This window comes from Triticum dicoccoides, chromosome 6A (genome assembly GCF_002162155.2).
Source record: "Triticum dicoccoides isolate Atlit2015 ecotype Zavitan chromosome 6A, WEW_v2.0, whole genome shotgun sequence".
Lineage (NCBI taxonomy): Eukaryota > Viridiplantae > Streptophyta > Magnoliopsida > Poales > Poaceae > Triticum > Triticum dicoccoides.
The window spans coordinates 104,716,154-104,726,854 of record NC_041390.1 but is presented as its reverse complement, the minus strand read 5'-3'; positions in this window follow the sequence as shown (position 1 = coordinate 104,726,854).

Here is a 10,701-nt window from a genome sequence, read left to right as displayed (position 1 = left end):
CCTTCGGCTTGGCATTGAAGGTCTTCAGCCATAAGCCAAAGTGGGGCTTGATGCGGAGGAAGGCCTCGCACATGACGATAAACGCCGAGATGTTGAGGACGAAGTTTGGGGCTAGATCATGGAAATCCAGGCCATATTAAAACATGAGCCCCTGGACGAAGGGATGAAGAGGGAATCCTAGTCCACGGAGGAAATGGGTGAGGAATACCACCCTCTCAATGGGGCTCGGGGGTGGGGATGAGCTGTCCCTCATCTGGGAGCCGGTGCGCGATGTCGTCGTGCAGGTATCCGGCTCTCCTCAGTTTCTTGATGTCTCCCTCCATGATGGAGGAGACCATCCACTTGCCTCCCGCTCCGGACATGGTTGGAGAAGGTTGAGATGAAAGTGAGGACTTGGGCGCTAGAGTTCGAGTATGCGGGAGTGGATGAGCAGAGGAGGAAGAAGGCGTGGATAGAAAGGTGAATCCTTATCCCTTTATATGGGCGGACAAAATTAAACGTCCCCACTTGCCGAGTAAAACTCGCTTATCCCCCAAGCGCCACAATTGATGGCGCGGTTGGGCTACCCACGCCCATATTGATGTGAATCCCATAATAAGGGGACATGATCTCTGCTTTGACAAGACGTGTCGAAAAACTGCCTCGCGTTATGTGTGAGGCTGGTTAAAAGAAACGGTTCGAATAATCACCGGGCCATGACGTAATGTCATGTTGCCAGAACAAGCTAGCGGATTAGATCTGCGAAAGCATTGTTCTCTACGGTGAAATGTGGAACTTATTTTGCAGGGTCGGACACTATCCTTGTATTCAAATTCTTCTGTGATGTATTCGGAGAAGGAACCCACCTTGCAATGTCGAAGACAACTGCGCGCCGGACTCATCGTCATTGAAGCCTGGTTCAGGGGCTACTGAGGGAGTCCTGGATTAGGGGGTCCCCGGACAGCCGGACTATCTCCATTGGCCGAACTGTTAGACTATGAAGATACAAGATTGAAGACTTCGTCTCGTGTCCGGATGGGACTCTACTTGGCGTGGAAGGCAAGCTAGGCAATACGTATATGGATATCTCCTCCTTTGTAACCGACCTTGTGTAACCCTAACCCTCTCCGGTGTCTATATGTCACAGCCCTAGAATATTGTTTGTAAATAGTTGCATCTTCATCCAGGCATCATATTTAAATTTCTGAAACTTGAACTGAGGAATTTTGGGAGCCTCAAAAACTTAAATAAAAGAGGGGCAAAGAACCCTGGAAAATGCATTCAATGTTTTCAAAATGGCCTTAAATAATGTTGGTTATATTTTGGCAAGGGTTTTGCACCAAACCAAAAATAATGAACATTTTTGAGGAATATTTTGAGCACTGAATTTAAATCATTACTTTATTTGCATTTGGAACTAAATTCATAACTTGTATAGAATATATTTCCAAATAACCTGAAACATTTTTATGTGCTTTGGTATAATTCCATTGTGCTAAATAAAATGTTCAGGGGAATTTTGTCACTGTCTTTGAATTTGTTTTATTTCAAAACAGTGGCAAAACAGATTAAATAAAAGAAAACAGAACTGAAATAGAAATAAAAGAGAGAGAGAGAAGGAAGTTACCTGGACTTACCTCTGCAGCCCACCAGGCCCACCTGGCCAGCCCAGCCCATCTCCACCCCCCTGTCGTCTTCCTCCCTGCCAGGAGGACAGACACCGCGACGCCGCCGCGCGCGCCACCTCCTGCTTCGCGCTGGAGGCCGCCCTTCGTCCTAATCCACGCCACGGAGCGCCACACACCTCCCTGCCTTTCTCCCTCACTCTCCCGCGCCCTCATCCTCTCCCCTGGATTTCTCTCTCACTCGCCCGAACGGAGCCGCCGCCACCGACGAGCTCCCTCGCGGCCACCGCCACCCCCTAGCCTCGCCGATGCGCTCAAAGGCTCCACCTCGACCCCCTCTTTCTCCCCACCGAGCCACAAGGCCCCGGACGTGCCGCAACACCGCCCTCGCTGTCTTCTTCAACCTCGGGACCGCCGGCCATCTTCGTCAAATTCGTCGGCTCCGGACCATCCCCGACCTCGCCGAGCGTCCCCTCGTCATCGCCGTGAGCCAGTGACCTTCTCCCCTAACTCATCATGCTCTCCTCCGTGCCGTAGCGCCGTTCCCCACGAGCACCGAAGCCACCGTCCGCCATTGCCGCTGCACGCATAGCCTCCATGCTCCCCTGGCCTCACTGTGCTGCTCTTAGTGCTCCCCATGTCTAGCAGGTGCTGCCCAGCCTCTTCATTTGCTCACTGATGCACCGTAGCGACGCGCCCGAGCACCACCGAACACCATCGCCGCCAAAGCTCGTCGCCGGCATGAGTTCCGGCGACCCCACGACCTCCCACTTGGTCCTCTGGATGCGCGAGAGCAAGGGCCATCCCCTGGTGCCCTCAGCGCGCCTAGCTGACGCCTCTAGCGCAAGTCCGGCGTGCCCCCGCCGTGTCTTGTGGTCGCCGCCGGCTGGTCTCCGGTGGCTGACGTGGCACCATTAGTTTAGGTGCTAATTGCGTTTAGTCAATGTCGCGTGTTGATGACATATGGGCCCCACGCCCTTAACTAACCACGGTTAACCCCCTGTTTAGTTTAAGTTAACCACAGTGGCCCCACGCGTCGGAGTTGACCTAGCTGACGTGGCCGTTGACCGGTCCCACCTGTCAGTGAGTTAAACAACCCTGTGTCACTGACGTGTGGCCCCCACACGTCAGGTTTGACCAGCAGCAGCGTCTGTTGACCTGCTGACGTCACGGTGACGCACTGCTGACGCAGTAAATGTTTTCTGGAAATTAAATAATTCCTAAATGATTTATTATTTTTAGAAAATGTCCTAAACTTCAATAAATCATAGAAAATTAACCGTAACTCCAAATTAAATAAATTATATATGAAAAATTATCAGAAAAATTCAAGGAATCCATCTGTACCATTTTCATGCATGTTAGAACAACTTATAGCTGCTGTTTAGCACAAATCAATTAAATGGCATTTGAATAATCACATATGGAGTTTGAATTTGAATCTTGTATTCAAACCAACTTCATTTAATCTGTTGCTAGTTGCATTAGCCCAAAACACATTCATTTTGCCATGTCATGATCATGCATCATATTGTGCATTGCATTGATTGTGTTCCCTTCTGTGTTGCCGGTATTTGTCCCCTCTCGATAGACGTGATACCGATGATGTGATCGTTGACACTGATGAAGACTCAATGTTATCTTCAGAAGTGCCAGGCAAGCAAAACCCCCTTGTTCATTCCGATAAAATCCCACTCTCTCGCTCCTGCTCTCTTTTACTGCATTAGGACAACAACGATTCATCTGTTACTTGTTGCGGTAGTTGAACCCCTTTATCCTTTGCATGACCTGTCATTGCCACAGTAAATAGATGAAACCCACTAGCATGAGTAGGAGTTGTTTGAGCCCTGTTGTGCCTACTCATTCTTGCTTGTTTGTCATGCCTGCTACTGCTTAGAGTTGAGTCAGGTCTGATTCATCGGGGATGAATCAGAGGCGTGTGAACATGTCCTACTGTGTGAGCTAAGTGTGTGAACACGATTTGGTAAAGGTAGCGGTGAGAGGCCATGTAGGAGTACATGGTGGGTTGTCTCATTGCAGCCGTCCTCAGGAACTGAGTTCTGTGTTTGTGATCCATGATTCAGCTACTACCACGCATTGGGCCCGAAACCAATGGACCCTCTCGGCTTCTTGATCACCCTTGTCCTCTGTCCAGGAGTTGCAAGTAGTTTCTGGTGTTTGTAGTATGCTGGAGGCCGTGCGTAGCGCTGACCGTAGGGGTGGGCTGTGATGCGGTAGGCACGTGGCCGGGTAAACCGGGCGCCCGTTTGGTGTCACGGAACCCTGTTCACATCGTTTGGGGCTGTGAGCGAAACTCCGGCCGGATCTCCTCATGGATGGAACCCGAATAGGCGATAAACCTGGACTAGAGACTTGAGTGTTTAGGCAGGCCGTGGCCGACACCCACGTTGGGCTTCCGCTTGAAGGTTGCCGAGTACATGTCGTGTAAACGGCGGTAAGTGGTGAGAGCGTGTGTGAAGAAGTACACCCCTGCAGGGTTAATTTCATCTATTCGAATAGCCGTGTCCGCGGTAAAGGACTTCTGGGTTGCTTATATCAGTTCATAGACAAGTGAAAGTGGATACTCTAAAATACGCAAGATAAGCGTGAGTGCTATGGATGGCGTTCTCGTAGGGAGACGGGAGCGGATCCATAGTGGTGTATTGATATGGTGAATATGTGGACTCGTGTGCGCCACCTCAAAAGAGTCGCTTGCAGTCGTAGTTTAGGATAGCCACCGAGTCAAAGCTGGCTTGCTGTAGTTAAACCCCACCACCCCTTTGTTGATAATGATGCATATGTAGTTAGTTCTGATGTAAGTCTTGCTGGGTACATTTGTACTCACGTTTGCCTATTTTATGTTTTTGCAGAGAGACTTCAGTCTCACTAGTAATTCCGCGTGGTCTTCGACGTTTAGCTTGTTACCTCAGCTACGATCTTGTGCCTCGGCAGGATTTGGTAGATAGTCAGGCTTCTCAGCCTTTTTCATTTATAGATGTCTGTACTCAGACATGATAGCTTCCGCTTGTGCTTTGTTTTGTATGCTCTGAATGTTGGGTCGTGAGACCCCTGTTTGTAATATCTCACTCCTCGGAGCCTATTGAATAAATACTTGAGTCGTAGAGTCATGTTGTGATGCCATGTTGTATTTGCACATATCGAGCATATTGTGTGTATGTTATTGAAATGCTTGGTATGTGTGGGATCTGACCATCTAGTTGTTTATCTTTAGTAGCCTCTCTTACCGGGAAATGTCTCCTAGTGTTTCCACCGAGCCATGGTAGCTTGCTACTGCTCCGGAACACTTAGGCTGGCCGGCATGTGTCCTTCTTCGTTCCTGTGTCTGTCCCTTTGGGGAAATGTCACGCGATGAATACTGGAGTCCTGTTAGCCCGCTACAGCTCGGTTCACCGGAGTCCTGCTAGCCCAGTGCTACAGCCTGGATTCACTCGCTGATGACCGACACGTTCGATGCTGGGTCATGGATGCCTGTCCCTGTAAGTCTGTGCCACTTTGGGTTTACGACTAGGCATGTCAGCCCGGGCTCCTTATCATATGGATGCTAGCGACACTGTCATATACGTGTGCCAAAAGGCGCAAACGGTCCCGGGCTAAGGTAAGGCGACACCCGTGGGAATACCGTGCGTGAGGCCGCAAAGTGATATGAGGTGTTACATGCTAGATCGATGTGGCATTGAGTCGGGGTCCTGACACTATATAAACCGGAGGGTTTTAGTCCGTAGGACAACGATGACAACATACAATCATACCGTAGGCTAGCTTCTAGGGTTTAGCCTCTCTGATCTCGTGGTAGATCTACTCTTGTAACACCCATATCTTCAATATTAATCAAGCAGGACGTAGGGTTTTACCTCCATCAAGAGGGCCCGAACCTGGGTAAAACTTTGTGTCCCTTGCCTCCTGTTACCATCCGGCCTAGACGCACAGTTCGGGACCCCCTACCCGAGACCCGCCGGTTTTGACACCGACATTGGAGCTTTCATTGAGAGTTCCTCTGTGTCGTCGCTGTTAGGCTTGATGGCTCCTATTATCATCGATAGCGATGCGGTCCAGGGTTAGACTTTTCTCCCCGGACAGATCTTCATATTTGGCGGCTTTGCACTGCGGGCTAATTTGCTTGGCCATCTGGCGCAGATAGAAAGCTACGCCCCTGGCCATCAGGTCAGATTTGGAAGTTTGAATTACACGGCCAACATCCGTGGGGACTTGATCTTCGACGGATTCGAGCCACATCCGGGCGCGCCGCACTGTCGCGATGTGTACGACCTAGCTCTGCCACCGGACGGTACCCCAGAGGCCGCACCCGCATCAGCTCCGACCCTTAGCTTGGAGCCAACTACGCCAATCGAGGACGAGTGGCTAGACACCGCCTCAGGGGCTGCAGTGTCGACGAGGATCGAGCCAAACACCAACATAATCCTCCACACGGCCCGTGACTCCAAGGTGCCGGACTCTCTTCCGGACCTAGAACCATCCGCGCCCCTGCCAATCGAATCCGATTGGGCACCAATCATGGAATTCACCGCCGCGGATATCTTTCAGCACTCGCCCTTCGGCGACATCTTGAATTCACTAAGGTCTCTCTCTTTGTCAGGAGAGCCCTGGCCGGATTATGGCCAACAATATTGGGATGCGGGCGATGAAGAAATTCGACGCCCACCCACCACCCACTTTGTAGCCACTGTCGATGATTTAACCGACATGCTCGACTTCGACTCCGAAGACATCGACGGTATGGACGATGGTGTAGGAGACGAACATGAACCAGCACCTATAGGGCACTGGAAAGCCACCTCGTCGTATGACATATACATGGTGGATACACCCAATGAAGGCAACGACGACGAGATAGCGGAGGATGACCCCTCCAAGAAGCAACCCAAGCGTCGACGTGAGCGGCGCCGCTCTAAGTCCCGCCAAAGCAAAAGTGGTGATACTGGCACAGGAGATAATAACACTCCGGATAGCGCTGAAGACAACAACAATCCCCTCCAGCAAGACTTAGAGCAGGAGGATGAAGGAGCCAGCTCTCCTGAGAGGGTGGCTGGCAGAGAGGAGGAGGATGATAATTACATGCCCCCCTCTGAAGACGAGGCAAGCCTCGGCGACGATGAATTCATCGTACCAGAGGATCCCGTCGAACAAGAGCGCTTCAAGCGCAGGCTTATGGCCACGGCAAATAGCCTGAAGAAAAAGCAGCGGCAGCTTCAAGCTGATCAAGATCTGCTAGCTGACAAATGGACTAAAGTCCTCGCGGCCGAGGAATATAAACTCGACCGTCCCTCCAAGAGTTACCCAAGGCGCATGTTACTACCCCGACTGGAGGAAGAAGCGTATGATACGGCTGATCGGCCACCTCGTGGCCGCGATAGAGAGGCATTCCAGCCAAAAGCTCAGCCTCCACCCCAATGCCATCCAAATAAAAAGGCATGGGGAGATACGCCAGACCTGCGAGACATATTGGAGGACAAAGCAAAGCATTCTAGATCAATCTACGGATCACGAGGGCGCACCACTCTACGAGACGGTAAACGTCACGCAGGATACCATGTTTTGTTGTTGATTGTGTTATGTGATGGTTTGATCAACTTTATGGTAGATGTGGGCATGTGTCGAGTGATCCATGAAAGTGGTGAGTGTTTATAGCCGTAGGCTCGGGATTATTAACCAGGTGAATTCGTCACTGGCAGAGCGCTCTATTGTCCCTAGAGAATGCGCCACTGACAGAGCGCACTTGAGGTGAGGTATAGTTTTCGGAACTTAAATCAGGTGAATGCGTCCTTGGCAGAGCGCTCTATTGTTCCTAGAGAATGCGCCACTGACAGAGCGCACTTGAGACATACTTCTGAAGTTCTTGTCATGTTTATTTAGAATCTTTGGGTTATCTTGGGCGAGTAAATATTAGAGACGGTTGTGAGTTCAGGTAGTGGAGGTAGGTGAAGACATCCTTCTCCAAACTAACTTGTGTGTTTTGTTTGTCATACATTGCTTTGTGGAGGTAGGTTTGCTATATCATATTGTGTGATTTGCCAATACATTCAATGTATTGACCCTTTGTGGCTGCAACTTATCATGTTGTAGGATTTTCAGATGATCAGTGAGATACAGTAGGGTCGCGAGTCTTCACTCAACATGTTCTCTAGTGGGCATTGATGGACTCATCATTGATTATGCTACCTTTCCGCTGTTATTTTTGGATAAGTTAGCCATGTGCTATTCAGTTTGTAATAATTTATAAATTCTGGATCATACATTATAGTAAATGATGCACTTGTTATTTGATATTCATATGTACTCTGTGTGCTAGCGAGTCGATCCAGGGACTAGCACAGTGAGCACAGAGACATGGAATCTTATCAGATTCGGGTCGTTACAACTACGTTGGTTTTCCACTACTAGGGAAAAGCCTAGCAGCGGCACGGGTTTTAGGCCTATCAGTAGCATGGGTCGATGCGCTACTGATAAGGCGCTACAGCTAACGTATAGCAGTAGCGTGCCTCCGCCCGCGCTACTGCTAAATCGGCTTAGTAGTAGCGTGTTCCTGGAGGTGCGCTATTGGTAATTAGTAGTAGCGCTTCTCCCTGCCCGCGCTGCTACTATTATTTCATATTTTATTTCTTTTTTATTTCATGTTGTATTCGTACACCTTTACACAAGTTTTCATACAACAGGAATTTAGAAATTGTTTTGAAATCATAATGAGTTATTACATCACGGGGTGAAAGAACCATGGACTAGTTTCAAGTGGATGGACATCCACTTGAAACTAGTCCATGGTTCTTTCACCCCGTGATGTAATAAATATCATCATCATCATCATCATCATATCATTAACAACTTATCATCATAATACATCATTGTCATATAACACCTCCTCAAGATCATCATTTTCATCAATGAGACATCACATAGCAAATTGGTCACTAGTCATAATCACAAGTACTCCTTGTCATCAACTCTAACACATTGTATCACATAATAAACATATTGTACCTCATAGGACCTACTACATTCTCTTAGGACCTACTATATTCTCTAAGGTAAAATAGCAAAAAACAAGATAGCCCCTGACTCTCCATTATGGAGAATGGAGATTATCCTGTCTCCAATTCTTGCCTTTCGCTTAATGTTACTTCCAAGAACCTCCTTGCGAATGTCCAAACATTTATTCCATTCTTTGATTAGCATGTGTTCACCGGTTTTAGAAGTCCGATATGCACAGGTGAGCTCCTTAGATTGACCTGGCTGTAGGTTCATAACTGCAAGGCGACCATTCTGATACATCAGATGAGGCACACAATCCATCGGGATTTCCTGTTGAAAAACATAGTAATAACTTCGTAGTTAGAAATGATGTACTAGTTTTAGAAGTATGCAAAAGATGCACGGATGTCGAAATAGTAAAAAATCTTACCAGGGTATCTCCATAGAAGTTATCGTGGTTCAACACGTGCAATAGTGGCACGTATTCACCATAATTTGGAGGAGTTCGATAATAGGTATTGTAATTCTCAAGAAAAGTACAATAAGCAATCAGATGACTTTTCTCCTTATAAGTTAATTCGGAGCCATCAGTGTAGTGGGTTTTGTCTACCATCTTCTGCACATTCTTTGAAGATTCAAAATAAGCTGTCAATGGAAATAAGCTGTCAACTATTTTAAAATAAACAATATAAATTAGTTAATAACTATATTTGAGAAACTCACATTGCGGTAGAATCGGAAGCGTATCAACAAGGACCCAAATGTCTATATTGTCTTGCTCGATGTCAGGATTACCAAGATCCATGGTGACAATCATACCCTCATAAAAACCATACATTTTGCAAAGTGCTTCCCAATTTTGGCAACCAAAATGGGTTATGCTTTGAGAATTGTACATATTTACTTCAAAATCGATATCATGATGGGTCCTTAGGTGTATTTTCTTTGTTTCAAAATTTTCATGGTCTTCAAAACCCATCCTCTCCAAGACATAGCATCTTGCATGGCATGGGATAAGCTAGTCGAATTGTAAAAGATGAAAATTAGACGTTGAAATAGTTGAAGTCATGCTTAATTACGAACAAAAAACACTTGTCGTTGTTGTGTACCGTTTCAACATCGAAGGTCTCCTCGAGCTTAATGCTGAAGCGCCGATCTTCATCTAGCTCAACGAACCTGTCGCACATACCTCGATCGTCGTGGCACCAACTGCACTCCCCCGGGAGACTGTCGTCGTCCGAGTACGACATTTCCTACGTTCATAATTCAACGATTAAACTTGTACAATTAAATATATGTACTAAAAAACCTAAATTAGATCATTATTTTTCGAGAAAATCCAGGCCACTCGATATTTCCTACATATTCTAGCATAAGTCATGCCAGAATTCACGGAAAAATCCGGCATGACCTTTGCTAAAAAAGGACATATCGAGCGCCTGAAATTTGCCGGAATGGAAATTAACCAACACTCCGGCAAAACATAGGCCACTCAGAGGTGTAACCAAAACATGACCGGGCACTCCGGCAAAACAAGCGCCTGAAACTCATAAAGAACTCATATTGACATGGAGATTTGCCTGGTCTCACCTCGAGGTCGGAGGGGGTCGGACGGGGACGACGACGGGGATGATGGAGGGGCTCCTTGATTTCTGCAAAAACAAAAACCCTATTAGTTGAACTAGTACATCCCGAATAATTGCTTAAACTAAAAAATAACAACAAATATGACATGTTCAACTAGTTCTATTAATTCAACTAGTTCTTACTAAATATAAACTTACTATAAATAGAAAAAAACTAGTTCTTTATAAAAATAAAGTAGTTCAACTAGTTATTTTAATTTTCTTACTAAAAATACATTAGTTCTATTAATTCAGCTAGTTTATTAATTTACTTACTAAACTAATTCAACTAAAACTAAACTAGTTCAACTAAAACTAAACTAGTTCTATTAATTCAACTCGTTCTTACTAAATATAAACTTACTATAAATAGAAAAAAACTAGTACATCTACTACTAATTAACATCTACTACTGCTAATTATACAACTAGTTTACCATCACTACTACTAATTAATATCTACTACTA